Source organism: Callospermophilus lateralis, chromosome 9, assembly GCF_048772815.1.
Source record: "Callospermophilus lateralis isolate mCalLat2 chromosome 9, mCalLat2.hap1, whole genome shotgun sequence".
Taxonomy (NCBI): Eukaryota; Metazoa; Chordata; class Mammalia; order Rodentia; family Sciuridae; genus Callospermophilus; species Callospermophilus lateralis.
Genome location: NC_135313.1, coordinates 53,460,771 through 53,478,328, shown reverse-complemented (window position 1 = coordinate 53,478,328; position 17,558 = coordinate 53,460,771). Strand labels below are relative to the sequence as shown.

The 17,558-nt window shown below is 37.3% G+C and overlaps 1 protein-coding gene across 10 annotated transcripts in view; it reads left to right on the top strand.

Annotated features, from left to right (window-relative positions):
• Osbpl6 (oxysterol binding protein like 6) overlaps positions 1–17,558 on the top strand; it is a 187,688-nt gene that overhangs the window by 34,524 nt on the left and 135,606 nt on the right. The gene's annotated exons all lie outside the window — the stretch shown is intronic.

Genomic DNA, 17,558 nt, shown 5'->3' with positions numbered 1-17,558 from the left:
GTCAGCAACGGAGAGCCAGAAGGAGCAGAGGAGGAAGCTGTGTTCCTGGGACCCATTAAGAGCTCAGACCACGGAGCAATGAGTGTGGAGACAGCTACAGCTGGAGGGCCAGAGTAAAGAGATGGTGTATGGCAAATACCTCAACCCTTCTGCCCTTCACTCTCTTGCTGGTCTCTTCAGAAAGTCAAAGTTAGCTGGAAGTTAGAGGGCCAAAGATGCTGGGTGATGAATCCTATTGAGGTCAGCTTCCTGGAACACAGAGAAGGACAGAGAAGGCTAGACAATGGATATGGGGTGGGGAGGCGAAAATGATGAACAACCTGCACAGTATGCTGATATACTTCTGTTCTGTAAGGATCTCCTTGCCCTTTGGATGCATAAGCATTTGGAAAAGAAGTTATTTATAAAGGGATATTTTTATAGCAGCTGAGAAGCAGAACAGGGATACTGATCAGTCTTCTGATTTTCCCAGTTGATTGCTCCCTTGCTTATACTCTACTGAGTCTAGTTATGTATTCTACACTTACTGTTACTTATTTTTATGTGCATGTGCCTTCCAAATGCCTGGTCCTTTAGATTATGAATTTCCTTTCCTTTTGTCTTGGTTTCTCTAACACCTAGTCTGGTGCCTGGCATATAGAAACTAATGATGGAATAATGGTTTTCTACCCTCTCTCAGGAAAAATTTGTCTTCTATAGTATTCTGTTTCATTATAAAACAATTTATTTCTAGTGCTGGGCCTCTACCTTATTTTGTTTCAGTGAAAAATAGGGAGGAATCATGAATCTGAATTTCCTATCAGCTACAGCTCTGGCACTCTTAGAGGCCATAATAGAGATACATCTGCTGTCCTTATTAGCCATAAAACAACATGTCACTTGATCATCTCCTCTGTGCTAGCATGTTTACTGGTTCTTATACTAAGTATGGGACCAATGCTATAGAACATGTATGGGGAACTGTCTACAACTAGATAGGAATCAAGTGTGGTGGTGCTGATCAAATGCACTAGGTTCTTTAGAAAAGTCACGGAGATGAAATATGGATGCATGTAATACCTAAGGAGGCTTACAGGTGCTACAAAATATGTCACTTAAAATGTGCCAGTCAGAACCTGAGTCACTAAGATCAGCTTCTGACCACCTTCCTTTAAAGCAGAGATGGTTGTATGTGCTGCACTGCATGGGAGACAGAAATTAGGTGTAACTGTTCAAAGGACAAGTATGACTGTCCCAACCCTACCCCACAGAGATATTAGCTTTTAACACTGGAATATGATTACCTCCCTAGACTATATGTTAAAAAGGAATGGACTTATGTTTTTGTGCTATTTCAGAGTCTACTTTTCCCCCAACTGTATAGCACAAATACCTGACATCTCAATAAATATAGATCTGCATTGCTGGCAGACTATATAGCATGCTGTGATTTAACAAATTCTGATTGTGGGATAGTTCAGTAGCTTCCACTCTGTTTTATAATTAGCACCATCTATGTACATTCCACCCACAGCAGTCCATGAGTAGCCCTTTCCCCCACCCTCACCACCTCCAGCATCCTTTTTATTTTTTTCCTCAGCATTCTTTTTAGTCTCTGCAAATCTAATAAGCAAATTTATAAATTTAAATGAATGTGATTAATCCTTGTTCAAATTTCCATGTCTTTGACATCCGTCTTAGGGCTTCTTAAATTGCTCCTATGCCATAGGAACTTGATACAGGTGTCTTGCTGCTCAAAAATCCTTTTACTGAGTAAAACAGTATCTTTTCTCACTTGGCTTTCCTCTATTTAAATTTTGTCTTACATTTTTTTTTCTTAAATATTTACCATATTTTGGTGCGCACTTATTCTGAAACCTAGTCTAAGATGACCTGATACTACATCCATATACATATGTTCAGAATTACTATGTCATTAGTTTATCAGATTTTTGAATAAGTACCTTAACTTCAACAAAATAAACAAGTCTGGAAATCACTAATCCAAGAGGTAAAGGGCACCATGGCTAAGGGGAGAAAGTTTGGATTCAACGTGCTTGGATTTGAATTCTAGCATGGGTCCTGTTAGCTGTACGATATTGCGCAAGTTATTGAAACTTCTGAACCTCAGTTTCCTCATATGTAAAATGGAATGATAGTGCCTACGTTATAAGATAGTTGTGATAGCTAAATCAAAATTTTAGTGCTACATTGGTCACAGTTCTGTAAATAATTATTAAGACACTTTAGATTAGTTCATTAAAAGGAAGAAACTGATTTACCTTGTTCCTTTGTCTTGGGTTTAAATAACATTTCATTCTGCATCTTGTCTCCACTGTTGTGAAATCATATAGTATGCTTTGCTTTATTACCAGAACACTGAAGTTTCCCCTCAGCTCAGTACTTCATTCTGTATTAACAACTCCCATTTGGTCATTCAAAAGCAACATCAGCACTATCCCTCCTAGTCTGTGTAGTGAACAGGGGACTTGTCCCTGGACCTCAGGTGATCTCATGGAAGTACTCATAATTGCCACCTCTGAGATACACTTGAGAGTGACCCAGAACACCTGTTTCTCATTTTTAACTGTCAACTTACAATAACGTTGGATATCAAATAGTTACACAAAGATATTTCCTAATGGCCTGAATTGAAACAATCTATCATGTACTGCTTAGAATGTGTGTATTTTCATAATATCAAGAACTTTAAATTAGGGGCTAGGGCTGTAACTCAGTAGTAGAGCACTTGCCTCGCATGTGTGAGGCACTGGATTTGATTCTCAGCACCACTTAAAAATAAACAACCAAACAAACAAATAAATAAATAAATTGTGTCCACATATAATTAAAAAAAGGAGTACTGTAAATTACTATTTTCCACTTTATACAATCCTTCTAGCACTTTCAATCCAGAAACGTGGAAACATGTTCAATATTCTGAGTGTATAACTGGGAAGAGGAGCTTCTTTAATCTTTGGAAAAGTCTTATTTTTTTTAAGATCGAAAAATAATTTTTAAAATTTTGGAATTGGCTTCAGAAACAAAATACTCAGTAAAAGTAAACTCAGAACTCAGATAACTGCCAATTTCAGATGAAGAATTTCTAATTCCTTAAAATGGTCTCACTCTCTTATAACTGTGGCCATGTTCGTGGGTTTCCTTCTATGGCCTTACTTTATCATGGCTGCTTCCTTTGACTTTGTTGAGTCTTCTCAACAGGCTGCGCATAGAATTCCTTTGCTTCCAGTGGTTCTGTTTTCATTGTTATTTCACCCATAGTTACTAAAATTACTGTGGATTTCATTACTTAGGTATTAAAATGTTTAGTGTCAGATTAAAAACCTTGCTGGAAGCCATTGTCTTTGATTTCACTTGCATTTTCAGAGCTTTAAAGGGATCCCTCACTTTCCAGAAACATCGAGGCAGAGCCTGAGCTTTGGCATCAGGAAAGATCTGGCCATGGACAAGCTATTTAATGTCCTTATTGTTCACATCTTTAATAGCAATACCTCCTGCTTTGTGGTTTGTTGTAAGTGTTGGACTGATCCACTTAGGAAATGAGCTTAGCACAGTATCTGGCACATGGTAATTCTTTCATAAGTACTAGCAATTATCATTAGTCTTATTATTCACAGTAGGCACAATTCTAGAGACACTGAAAATACTCCTGCCAGCACACTTTATGAATCGAGACAGTAATAGTTCTCTAGTGGCAGTTTATTTTTTTTCTTTTCTCAAAAAAGTTGAGTAATTTACTTTATTCAGCTTTTTAAATAATACTAATCATACAGTCTTAAAATTGTAATGTTCACCCAGTATTATGTTAATAGGAGAAAAATAGAAGTATTTTCATAACAGTTCTTAAAGTTCATTACTACATATGTCTGAAGTCATATCATTTATTCAATTTCTATGACACATATTATAATAATACTTGGAAAAGTGAACTAATAATGATAACGACAGCAACACGTTTTGCATTAGCATCTGAATTAGTATGGAGTTGGAGAGAATGTCCAATTCAGGGAGTGGTTTTAAGGATTTCACAGGTTGTGAATTGTCATCCTTCGTTATGCTTCAACTCTTTAGAATAAAATTTATTTCACACTGTAGTGTATAATCAGCCAACTTGTTACCAATATGTATGTTGTGGTGGGGGGAAAGGCAGAGAGGGAAAGAGAGATTTAAAAAAAAAGACAATATGTGTGTTTTGAAATAATTATAGATTTGTAGAAAGTCACCCCAAAATACACAGAAAGTTCCTATGTACATTCCACAGTTTCCCCCAAGGGTAACATCATAATTATAGTATGATTCAGAACCATACATTATAGTACAATATCAGGACTGGGATATGGATGTTGATAGAATCCACAGAGCTGTTCAGATATGAAAATACTTTCATTCTCTTCATGGCATCTTTTTTCATAGAGGAAAAGTTTTTCTTATCATTAAGAAAAACTTAAAAATTAAAGAAAAATATTTTTCTTATCAACTCTTCCTTTTATGGTCTAGGGTAATGTTTCTCAAAGGTTGGTTCACTCAGTACCTGCTTTTGGGATCAAATGAAGTGTTTAGTTACAAAACCCATTTGCTTGGGCCCCATACTAAGCATTTTGAATAAGACTCTGGACATTGTATGGAAGTCTGTCTTAGAAGTTCCCTAAAAGCTGAGAAATACTCATTCAGAGAGATTGGCCCTGGGTCATTTTTCTTCTTGTTCTACCTTGAATGTGAATCATCCCATTCATTTTTGCAACTTATATCATCAGGCGGGTACAGATTGCTTCTAAATCTATACACTCAATCATTCTGATGAGCTCTGGAATAATTATCTTGCAGGATACTCTCCTGCTATTCACAGGACATCTTTAATACATGGATTATTGGTTAGATTCTTTTCTATACCCCTATGAATAGTGAATAATAGAATAAGAACCATCTTAATTAATGTTTGTAGATCATCTGTCAGGCCAGAAATTTACCTCCATGCTTGAAGTTACTTAATTACAGAATACTTTGGGGTTATTTATAAGTAATCTTGGGCTTATTTATTTATATGAATATGAATAAGTAATTTTTGGTTTACTTACTTATTTGGGGGTCTTAGTTTTATCTCTTCTTCCTTACATTGGACCAGATAATTTGATACACTCTCTAATTGGAGAAAAATACATATCATTTGATGTATATTAGTACTGCTTTTGCTTCCAACCTAAATTTTAGATGGTTTAGTTTCTTTTTTAGAAATTTTATTTTTATTTTTATTTTTTAGTTGTAGTCGGAAACAATACTCTTATTTCACTTATTTATTTTTATGCGGTGCTGAGGATGGAACCCAGGGTCTTGCACGTGTGAGGCGAGTGCTCTACCGCTGAACCACAACCCTAGCCCTAGAAATTTTAAAATATTTTTTTCATTAGCATGAAGAACTAACTTTTCAGTACTTTAATGAAAAAAATGACTTTCAAAGATGGACATTTTATTTGATATTGGAATGCAATCAAACCATTTATTAATGTTTCAACTTCATAACATTTATTTTCACAAGTTAGGCTATTTTTTAAAACATATTTTTCTAGTTGTCTATAGACATTTATTTTATTTATTTATATGTGGTGCTGAGAATTGAACCCAGTTCCTTTTTTTTTTTAAAGAGAGAGTGAGAGAGGGAGGGAGAGAGAGAGAGAGAATTTTTAATATTTATTTTTTAGTTATCGGCCAACACAACATCTTTGTTTGTATGTGGTGCTGAGGATCGAACCCGGGCTGCACGCATGCCAGGCGAGTGCGCTACCACTTGAGCCACATCCCCAGCCCCAGAACCCAGTTCCTTATATGCCAGGAAAGTATGCTACCGCTGAGCTCCAGCCCTAGTTCCTAGGGTATTTTTTTTCCAAGTTCTTATTTTGTGTGTTCTTCTGAGTCATTGATTCTATTCAATCCACATTTCTGGCTGCTACAGTCCCTTAGAAATGAATCTTTCCTTTTAAGATGATAGAGCCTGCTGTAACAGGTCTTGGGCTAAAAGGTATCAGATAAAATGATGATGAAATAGATCTGGGTTTTTTTTTAAGTTTTAATCTCAGAAAAATTATAAATTTAATGAATGATGCTTAATGAAGTTTGTGTCTTTAGTCACTTAGAATTCAGATGGCAAGAAAGGACAGTTTTTTTGAACGTTTCTTTGAATGTCAAGTTGGATTTTACCATTTCCACAGTGCACCGGTCACAGAAGAACAATAGCTGTGAATATCATTCATGTGATCATGAATATTATGTGCTACTCTATCATGGTATCTTTTTGCATGTGTAGCCCTTTCTGGAAGATTTGGTATCAGAGGTTTGAGATCTACATGAGCCTGGTAACAGAAGGCTTGTTCACCCAGACACTTACCTTAGATGATGATGTGACCAGTGTGTGCTATGGGAGATACAAGGGGATCCAGGCGTACTGTGATTGACTTACCTAAACAGAGACATTGACATCACCAAAGACTGATGCTGGTAGGAATGTATCGAACATGGTGCAATCCAGGATGATTGCGGTGCATGGATGTCAGAATTTGTCTATAGCCTTTTACGATCATGTCTTGGTTCTCATTATAATTTGGAACAATTTGTTTCAAATTTGACACCCCAGAGTTACCATTCTTTTGTAGTGGCTTTCTATCCCTCTTTCCTCCTCTCAGTCTTCCTTTCACCCATGCTGCTCTTGTCCTGACCATGGCCCCAGCCTCCTGCTGGTCTTCTCATTTCTGATTTCATGGCCTTAGCTTGGACAGGTAGACTGTTCGGTTTTCTTATCTTTTGTTCTCTCCTGGCTGATTAGCCCTCAGGAAAACCCTAAGGTCATTCTGTGACCTGTACACCCTGAATAAATGACCTTTATGCCAAAGATATTTAGATATTTTTCCCCTGCTGGGCCTTCACCTGTACATATTAATTCCTTCATAACCTTGTAATTGATTCTACCTCCTTAGGGGCTATATCAAGTGTTTTCCTCTCTGAAGATACTAGTTCCACCTCTGTATCTCTGTAGAATTCATGCTGCTTGCTTTTCAAATAAGATTAAGACTATCAGATTATGAATTCCTTCAGTTTTCTGATTTTTGATCTCTGATCCGTCTCCCAAAATTGAAAAGCTCTTCTTTTCTAGTGCTCACCCACGTACTTCTGCCCTTAATCATATACCTTCCCACTCTTATGAGAAGCAAATTTATCACTTATTTCCTTCCTTTCTTATAACTTAAATTTGGTAGTTTCTTTGCTCACAAAATGCTCAGATCTCTCTGTTCCTTTAGAATGGAGCTTCTCAGCACTCTCCACATTTTGAAGTGAAGGATTCTTTGCTGTGGGGGTTGTACTGGGTGTTACTGATATTTAACAGCAACCTTGGCCTCTGTGCACTAGATGCGAATGGCACCCTGGAGTTGACTAAATGAATCTTTCCTTTTAAGATGATAGAGATATTGAACATTTTTTTCATATATTTGTTGATTGATTGTATTTATTCATACAATCAATCAAACCCCATTTATGTATGATATATCAAAGTGCATAAATGCATTCTACTGTTATGTATAACTAATTAAAACAAATAAAAAATTAAAAAGAAAAAGTCTCTGGACATTGCCAAATGTCCCTCAAGGGATGGAGTCACTCCTGTTTGAGAACCACTGCTTTAGGAAGTCTTCGTGCAAACAAGGGGTTACATCCATCGCCATCCTTTCATTTCCACCATCATCAGATTTCCCTGTGAACTCCTCCAGCTCCAATCTCCAAGGCTCATCATCCAGCCAATTCTCACTCAGGCTTCTGATATTTCCCATGCTTGAAAAATGCTCTAAGAGGAAATGACCTGGTAAGCAAATCCAGTGGGCAGCCTTTTCTTGGTTCCTTAATTTTCATCAGCTTTTAACTGAGTGGTCTTAGTTGTGGTATCCATTTTATATATTCTTCTGGGTCACCTCCTGTCTCCCTGTGTCCTTTAGATCTGCTTCCCCCTCCATTTTCCAGGCTTGTTCTTCCCCTCTGTGTAGGCCTGGGCTGTTGTCCTTTTTCATGTTTCTCATTCCTTCGCCCATCATTTATGGTCCCCCCTCTGTGGATAATTCCTAAGGATAGATTCCATGTCAGCTGAAGTCCAGGCTGCATGTCTTTTGTCTTTTGGAGGTGTCCACTGAATCATCTACATAGCACATTGAATTCAATATATATCAACATATTCAAAGTCAAACTCATCGCCTCCCCTGCTTCATCAACTGCTATTAACGGGACTATGGTCTTATGTACAGTGGTTCTCTAAACACTTTTTTGGTTGCACAGCACATCAATAAAACATTTTTGAGCATGTGATAGCTAAAATATAATATTTATTAATACATTTTATATATGTATAGTAGCATCCTTATAAAACATGAAACAGAAATTTTATAAATATGAGGAAAGATGAAATTAATATTTAAAAATTTAATAATAAAATCCTTTTACTTGAAGATGTTACTAGTAATTTCATGTGCTTCATTTTAAAAATTCTATATTTAATACTTTATTACACATAAATCTAAGTACAGTTTATTTTGATTCTTGATTTTAATGTCTTAGGTGAGGAAGATATTCTAGATTCAAATAGAAGAAGTATATTGTTGGCTATGCTTAGAAAATCATGATGCTTGAGTAGAATGGTGTTTGCTAGTGGTAGGGAATGGGAGGATGAGAGGGTGGGGAGTTTTGTTTAATGGACACAAGAGTTTCAGTTTGGAAGATGATGGATGATAGTGATGGTTTCATAGTGTGAGATGATTAATATTGATCTCACTGCCCTATGCACTTAATACCAGTTGTGATGGTGAATTTTATGTGTATTTTACCATAATTAAAAGTAGTATTAAAAAGAAGTACTTGAGAACCATTCACATAATAATCAGTTGATAAATGTTAATGTTAATAATTGCCATTATTATTTTTTAATTTTCCCCATAGTTCTGCTCATACTTCTTAGTGTCTTAATTTTGACTCAACAGTTGATCAATCACTGTGTTTCCCTATACATAGTAGGTACTCAGAAGATAATTACTGGATAAATGTTTTGATGCCAACAATGGATCACAAACATTTTTTCAAACATTTCTTTAGAGATTTAATTCTGTGAAAATGGACATGACTTATGATTAAATATACAGTTCATTTTAATTTGATACTTCAGGTGGGCTAATAACACTTTGCATTCATTCATATGCCAGGTAAAAATTTATAAGTAAGGTCATAAAGCATATATAACCCAAATATACTTTTTGCTTTAGAAATTATGTTTCTGAATGTAATGGCTGTTTAAAATTTTTTACTTTGTGACTTTTAAAAAATTTTCTCCATTTTTTAAAAATTTTAACTTGTTATATATGACAACAGAATGCATTACAATTCATATTACACATATGGAGCACAATTTTTCATATCTCTAGTTGTACACAAAGTAGAGTCACACCATTTTTGTCTTCATATATGTACTTGGGGTAATGATGTCCATCTCATTTCACCACCCTTCCTACTCCCATTACCCCTCCCTTTCCCTCCTCCCCTTTGCCCTACTTGGAGTTCATCTAATCCTCCCATGCCCCATCAACCCCATTATGAATCAGCATCCTTAAACCAGAGAAAACTTTCGGCATTTGTTTTTTGGGGATTAGCTAACTTCACTTAGCATTATATTCTCCAATTCCATCCATTTACCTGCAAATGCCATGATTTTATTCTCTTTTAATGCTGAATAATATTCCATGTATACCACATTTTTTAATCCATTCATCTACTGAAGGGCATCTAGGTTGGTTCCACAGTTTAGCTATTGTGAATTGTGCTACCATAAACACTTATATGGCTGTGTCCCTGTAGTATGCTGTTTTTAAGTCCTTTGGGTATAGACAAAGGAGTGGGATAGCTGGGTCCAGTGGTAGTTCCATTCCCAGTTTTCCAAGTATTCTCCATACTGCTTTCCATATTGACTGCACCAATTTGCAGTCCTACCAGCAATGTATGAGTGTGCCTTTTTCCTCATGTCCTTGCCAACACTTATAATTGTTTGTATTCTTAATAGCTGCCATTCTGACTAGAGTGAGATGAAATCTTAGAGTAGTTTTGATTTGCATTTCTCTAATTGCTAGAGATGTTGAACATTTTTTCATATATTTGTTGATTGATTGTATATCATCATCTGAGAAGTGTCTGTTCAGTTCCTTGTCCCACTTATTAATTGGGTTATTTGGTTTTTTTGGTGTTAATATTTTTGAGTTCTTTATATATCCTAGAGATTAGCGCTGTATCTGATGTGCATGTGGCAAATATTTGTTCCCAAATTGTAGGCTCTGTATTCACCTCACTGATTGTTTCTTTTGCTGAGAAGAAGTTTTTAGTTTGAATATATCCCATTTATTGATTCTTGATTTTAATTCTTGCAATATGGGAGTCTTATTAAGGAAGTTGGGGCCTAATCTCACATGATGGAGATTTGGGCCTACTTTTTCTTCTAATAGGCACAGTGTCTCTGGTTTAATTCCTAGGTCCTTGATCCACTTTGAGTTGAGTTTTGTGCATGGTGAGAGATAGGGACTTAATTTCATTTTGTTGCATATGGATTTGCAATTTTCCCAGCACCATTTGTTGAAGAGGCTATCTTTTCTCCAATGTACGTTTTTGGCATCTTTGTCTAATATAAGATAACTGTAATTATATGGGTTTGTCTCTGTGTCCTCTATTCTGTACCATTGGTCTACAAGTCTATTTTGGTGCCAATACCATGCTGTTTTGTTACTATTGTTCTATAGTATAGTTTAAGGTCTGGTATTGTGATTCCTCCTGCTTCATTTTTCTTGCTAAGGATTGCTTTAGCTATTCTGTGTCTCTTATTTATCCAGGTGAATTTCATGACTGCTTTTTCTGTTTCTATGTGGAATGTCATTGGAACTTTGATTGGAATTGGATTAAATGTGAATAGTGCTCTTAGTAGTATGGTCATTTTGACAATATTAATTCTGCCTATCCAAAAGCAAGATATATCTTCCCATCTTTTAAGGTCTTCTTTAATTTCTTTCTTAAGCGTTTTGTGGTTCTCATTGTAGAGGCCTTTCGTCTCTTTTGTTGATTCCCAAGTTTTTTTTGTTTTGTTTTGTTTTGTTTTGTTTTGAGGCTATTGTAAATGGGGTAGTTTTCCTTGTTTCCCTTTCAGAGGATTTGTCACTGATATACAAATAGTTGTTGATAGACCTTTATTTTATTTATTTATATGTAGTGCTGTGAATTGAACCCAGTGCCTCACACATGCCAGGTAAGTGCGCTACCACTGAGCACCAGCCCCAGCCCTACTTTGTGACTTTCTAAAAAAAAATTTTATTTATTTATTTTTATGTGGTGCTGAGGATTGAACCCAGTGCCTCACACGTGCAAGACAAGAGTTCTACCACTGAGCTATAGCCCAGCCCCCACTTTGTGACTTTTTAAAAGATATTTTCAAAGTTGTTCCAAGGTTAAGTGATTGCCTGAAACAAGAGTGGCTTTAAGATGATTTTAAAGTGTATCTTGTGAAAGCATGCTTGAGAAACTATTTTCAAGTGAGTCAGAGGTGGAGAATATGTACTCAGAAAAAGATAAGGGGACACTTGGTATCAATGCCTCACAGCTAAAATCCTGCCTTCTGCTTGCACTTGACAAATATTATTTCTCTCCTCTGATCTCATTTAACAAAGTGCTTTTTCTTTCTTCACTGGTTACCAGTAACCTTTTTAAGTACTTGTCTAGCTCAGCATCGTGTTTTCCAGCAAAATGTAATCACAATTTCTACATCTCTCTTGGCCTCACTGTCTCTTCCTTGTTTCCCCCTTTCCTGTGAATCAGCAGATGTGGATGACGTCACCTTATTATTTGGCAGTCTCCCTGGTGTTAAATGTCGCCCTGTCAGAAGTCAAGCCTGATGAGCCTACTTCCAGTTTTTACTCTTATTTAAATCCATGGAAGTTTTTAGTGAACAAATGATTTTGAATCATGATAATTTGGTTTAAAAAAACAACACCCAAATCAACCCAGAACCCATATTTGGAGTCTTTTACGACCTGCCACTGAATTGATGGTTGAGACAGTTATTTCATATCATCTCATGGTGATTTTCAAATTACTAGTATGTGGCTAAAGTGTTTAGCTATGTATGTAGCATATCGATACTTTAAGTCTTTATCAAAGAAACGGTATGTAAGTTCAATTAACCATCTAAGTACTGTCCTTTCAAATGTTTTACTTTTTTAAAAAATTTGTTCTAATTAGTTATTCATGACAGCAGAATGCATTTTGATTCATTGTATACAAATGGAGCACAACTTTTCATTTCTCTGGTTGTACACGATGAAGAGTCACACCGTATGTACGGTCATACATGTACCTAGGGTAATGATGTCCATCTCATTCCGCCATCTTTCCTGCCTCTAGGACCCCTCCTCTTCCCACATTCTCCTTTGCCCAATCAAAGTTCTAAGGACTATCTTAACATTTAGAAAAATACATTTAAGTTCTTTTTTTTTAATAAGACAGCTATGAAATAACCAGCACAATCTATCCACATAAAGCCTTAGAAAATTGGACTGGAGCTTAGCTCAGTGACAGAACATGTGCTTAGTGTGTATGAAGCTCTGTGTTCAATCCCTAGCACCAAATGTAAACAAAAAAAAAAAAACTTAGAAAATATATTTGTATTTTCTTATATAAAATTTATTTATAAAATATATTAAAATTGTATTCACAATATATTTTGTTACCTTTTGCATATTTATAAGATACATAAAATATATAATATATACAAAATTTATAAGATCTGTAATCTTACATAGTTGGTTTATAACAGACATCTTTACTTTCTCAGATTATCTTTTGCTAAAATTGAGAAGTAGCCCTGCCTATAGTTCTTGGAGAGGACCTGTGTTCCCATCTTGTTGTCCTGCATGAAAATGTGTCCAGAGGTGAGTGAGCAAGTGGAAACAACTCCTTAGAGGAAGGCAGGCAGTCTTAAGCCACCATAATAGGTTTTGAGAGTGGAATGGCACATGTGTCATGTTTCTGTTTCACTCAATTCTGCCACTTCCTTGACATTTCCATCTGGTGGTCTCAAAGGCATCTTCCACTTTTTAACTTTTGTTCAAAATCAATCTTTTTTTTTTTTTTAATTTTTTTATTTTTTTATTGGTTATTCAAAACATTACAAAGATTTCAGAATCACATCGGTTACACATCAACATTTTTACATAATACCATAACAAAATCAATCTTTTGATACCCTGCTTCTCACCTACACGTGTGCATCCCACTATTCCTATCTTTGTATGAGGCTCTCTCATTCAATCTGATGCTTCACCTAGAAACCCCAGGATCATCTTTCGGCCTCAGTTCGTTCCTGCACTCCCCCACCCACGTAGAAGGGTCCTCTCCATTCATCTCCAGAATACATCTCAAAATCACTCTTCTCCTCCCATCTTCATTGCCTTAGTGCTCCCATTTCTTGTTCTCTCTATTCATTCTTTTTTTTTTTTAAGAGAGAGTGTGAGAGAGAGAGTGAGAGAGAGAGAATTTTTTTAATATTTATTTATTTTTTTTTAGTTTTCGGCGGGCACAACATCTTTGTTTGTATGTGGTACTGAGGATCGAACCCGGGCCGCACGCATGCCAGGCGAGCGCACTATCGCTTGAGCCACATCCCCAGCCCTCTATTCATTCTTTTCAAAACAAAAATATGATCCTGTTTCTGCTCTGGTGGAAGTTGTTCACCACCTTTCACTGTACTTACCAAAAAAAAAAAAAAACAACAACAAAAAAAACCCAACAAAACAAAAAAACTGAGATCCTCCAAATACTGTCTCTTAAATCTATCACCTCATTCCATGCCCTCTTCTTCTTTACACACTGCCCAAACTCCACATTCTTTGCCCTTTAGCATTAGCTGTTTTATAAAAATTGTTTTATGATACATTGGTCTTAGCTTTAAAATGCTACTTCCTGTGAGAAGCCTCCTACTCCCATACATTTAAACCAGGTCCCTCTCATTTCGTTTTCATAGTACCTTGAACTTTTCCCTCTGACATTTAATATTTGTAATCATAGGAATAGCCATTTATTATCTTAATCTGTCTTTCCCATTAGACTGTAAGATTATGGACAAGCCTATTTGGTTAAATACCATATCCTCAGTTCCAAGCACTGTCTAGCACGTATTATTGGCTCAATATATTTATTTGAATGGATGAATAAGTGAAAGTCTTTTTACAAAAAGAGAATAAAATCATTTCATTCATAATATTTTCCCTTGATTGTGGTTCTTAAACATAATAGGTGGCTTTCTTGACTAGAAGCTATTGAATTGTTAGAGCTCCTAATGTGTGTTTTTTGCTTTTCAGAGGGAGAATACTGCTTATGCTTATTTCATGGTTCCTGACACTTGGTTAACAATTTAATTTTAAGTCTCTACTGAGACTTGCCTCAGATGGAAAAAAAGAACTTATCTAGGTTTCTTAAAATGTATGAGCTTCTCTGTACTGTGTAGAATAGCTAAAATGATTTGCTGCTTTGGAAGTGAAAAAAACCATTTTCTCCACATGTGTTATTTTCCCTCCAACAATGGGCCAAGTTATAGATGCTATATTATCTCTGTAATGAAAAGATTATGATTGAGGGGTGGGTGTGGCTGCAGCAGCCGTGTTAAGATGTGCGTTTTTAGCAGTTGCTGCATTTAGGGGACAACTGGGATGCAAATGTGAAGGGACAGGATGGATTTGACTTGCAGCAGCTTCTTGCGTGATGATTTGACAGAGCTCTGATGTGTCTTTCAGTGCCTAGGGGGGTTTCCACCCTTTGAGAGCAGTTCCCTTGATCAGATAGGAGGGGCTGGTTGGTTTTCTGTGGGTGCCTTTTTCTAGACCAAATGGTCGAGTACTCTTAGAACATGATTTCTTCCTGGTTTCTTCTTAATTAAAAACAACAAATTATTGACTCTAACACATGGCATCCTTTTCATAGTGGCATTTCTGCTAATTTGAAACTGCTGTTACAAAGTGTATGTAGTTGAACTCTGTTGCTGAGTGCAGGCTGGGAAACTACCCCAGGGGTCAGCCTTCTGTTTTCTGGTGTACTGGTGTGGACATAGAATCAGCTCAGCAATATACATTCTATGAAGAGGAGACTGGCGCTTATTCCCAGTCAGTGTGTGTTTAAAATCTCAGTGCTTAATACTGGGTTAGACCCTGTACAGAGCGCACTGCAGATTGAACAAACGCTGTTTCGAGAAACGAATGCTGTCTACGTGAAATAATGAATACCAGTCTGATAACCGATGCATGGCTGTTCTGTCTTCAGAGCACATCCACATACCCTGTGTCATTTGGTCCTCACCACATCCCTGTGAGATAGGTGGGGGAGGAAGAGGACCTGGTTGTTATACTTCATTCACTGATGGGAAAACTGAGCTTCACGAGTTATGACATCTGCAAAGGTGTAAGTGACAAAACTGGTAGGTGGCAAAACTGGCATGCAAATCTATGTCTCGGCCTCTAGGCTCCCAACTCTTCATTCAAAGCACATTCTGTAGCCCATGCACCGTTAGGATGGTGACCTAATAGCATCCTACCCATAGCTTCTACTCTCATAGGAAAAGACCCAGAAAGCTGATTGGATGGTCTCCATCCAGACCCTGGCCCGTTTCTCTCCCGCTCCATCAGTTTTATCTTATTCTTAACTTTCCTGCGGTCTTGACCTTACCACTAGCTCTCACCTGTCCCTCCACTCCCACATTTGTCCTTAGTAAACTTCACCTTCATATCACCCTTCTCTGTCTCCTTCCTTCACTGTGAGAGCATTCACTATTTCTCCTCTGTGAATGCCATTCACCCCTCAACCTGAAACTGCTAATCCGCAAGATCACTGGTGGTGTCTGCACCCCCTTTATTTGTCCTCAAATTCTCCTCCATGCAGTCTGTGTATCTGCATTCCACCGCCATTTCCTGAGTTTCTCTTCTTATAGCTATTTTAGGCACTTTCTCTTATGGTAGAAGTACTCTTTCTCTACTCCTACCCCCAAATACTGAGGCTACCAGAATTGTCCCATGGCCTAGCATGAGAACTGACTTACCCATGGGCCATCTCCTCTTGTCCAGTAGCTGCCTCTTTTGTCTAAAAGGATACAACTCCCAAGATCTCCAGTTCCTACTTTCTCCTGAGGTTACAATCTCTGTATATTATTATCAGACCATGGCCAAAAAGGAAGCTGAAATTTTTTTCTTCTATTACTGGAGCCATTCTCCAGTTTCCTAAAGTAAAAGCCTTGGTGCCTTGATTTGGGGTCATCTGGAAACCTTGATGCTTTTATCTTAGAATTATTTATGGTGGCCTCCTCATTAGCCTCCCTTTAAGTTGTGCCCCATTCCAGAAAGTCTTCCATTCCACTTCTCCAGTTACCTTTCTCTTCATTTAGTTTGATGATATCACTCTCCTGATTAAAGTCTCTGACTCCCTCCTTGTCTTCCTTGTAGGGAGAGCCACTTCCACTTGCAGGCACTGGCAGCTGTGCCCTGCATGCTGAGACACTCAAATAATATTCATTGAATGAGTCTGGTTGCAGCCTCACTGGTTAATTGTACCTGCCTATGACCTGTCCCTTCACATCATCAAACTTGGGCACTTTTCCTAGTTCATGAGCTCTTGTTTCTGCCAGCAGAGAAGATGCAGCTTCTTTTTTATTTTATTTTTTTAAGTTGTGGATAGACACAATGCTTCTGTTCTATTTTTTTATGTGGTGCTGAGGATCGAACCCAGAGCTTCACACATGCTAGGCAGGTGCTCTACTGCTGAGCTACAGCCCCAGCCGGAGACACAGTTTCTTTAATAGGTGGTAGGTGCTGGTGGTAGATGACGAGGGTCTCGCCTCTCTTTCCCTGGTGCCGTATCCTCAGGGTCTCCTTCCTCTCTCACCAACACAGCACATTACTCCTTCTCTCTTCTTCTCTACTAGAAGCTACACTTCTCTGAACCCTCCCCTCTCTCTCACCTTCAAACCTTTCCGTGCTTATAGTCGGGGCTGAGAACTGTCAGATGTCAGACTTGAGTTAGAAATGTTAGCAGTTGGTGAAGAACTGTCTCTCTTTATTTTGTTATTGCATCATCAAAGCCCTTTCCATGTTCCCTTACCAGTTTTTGCCACTCTTCCTACCCTCAGTAGGAGCTCTATGGGGAGTTAGTGTCTATTTCTTCACTTACAGGTAATTTGAAGTTTGTGGTATTTTCTGTTCCTACTAATGCTGAGTGGATTGGGAATATGATATTTACTCTCATTGGTTTTGTGGTTTTGGGGAAAAAAAAATGGATCCTTGAGGCAACCATTGTGCTCTAAGTGTGAAAGCTCTGGCAAGGAACATTATATTCTCCCTATGTGTAGATGAGAAAAATAAGACTCAGAAAGGCTAAATAATTTGGCCAAGGTTTCACAGTTAATATGTACCGTGATATAAGGAGACATTGCTCTCTTATATGTGTATAGATAGAGGTATTAATGA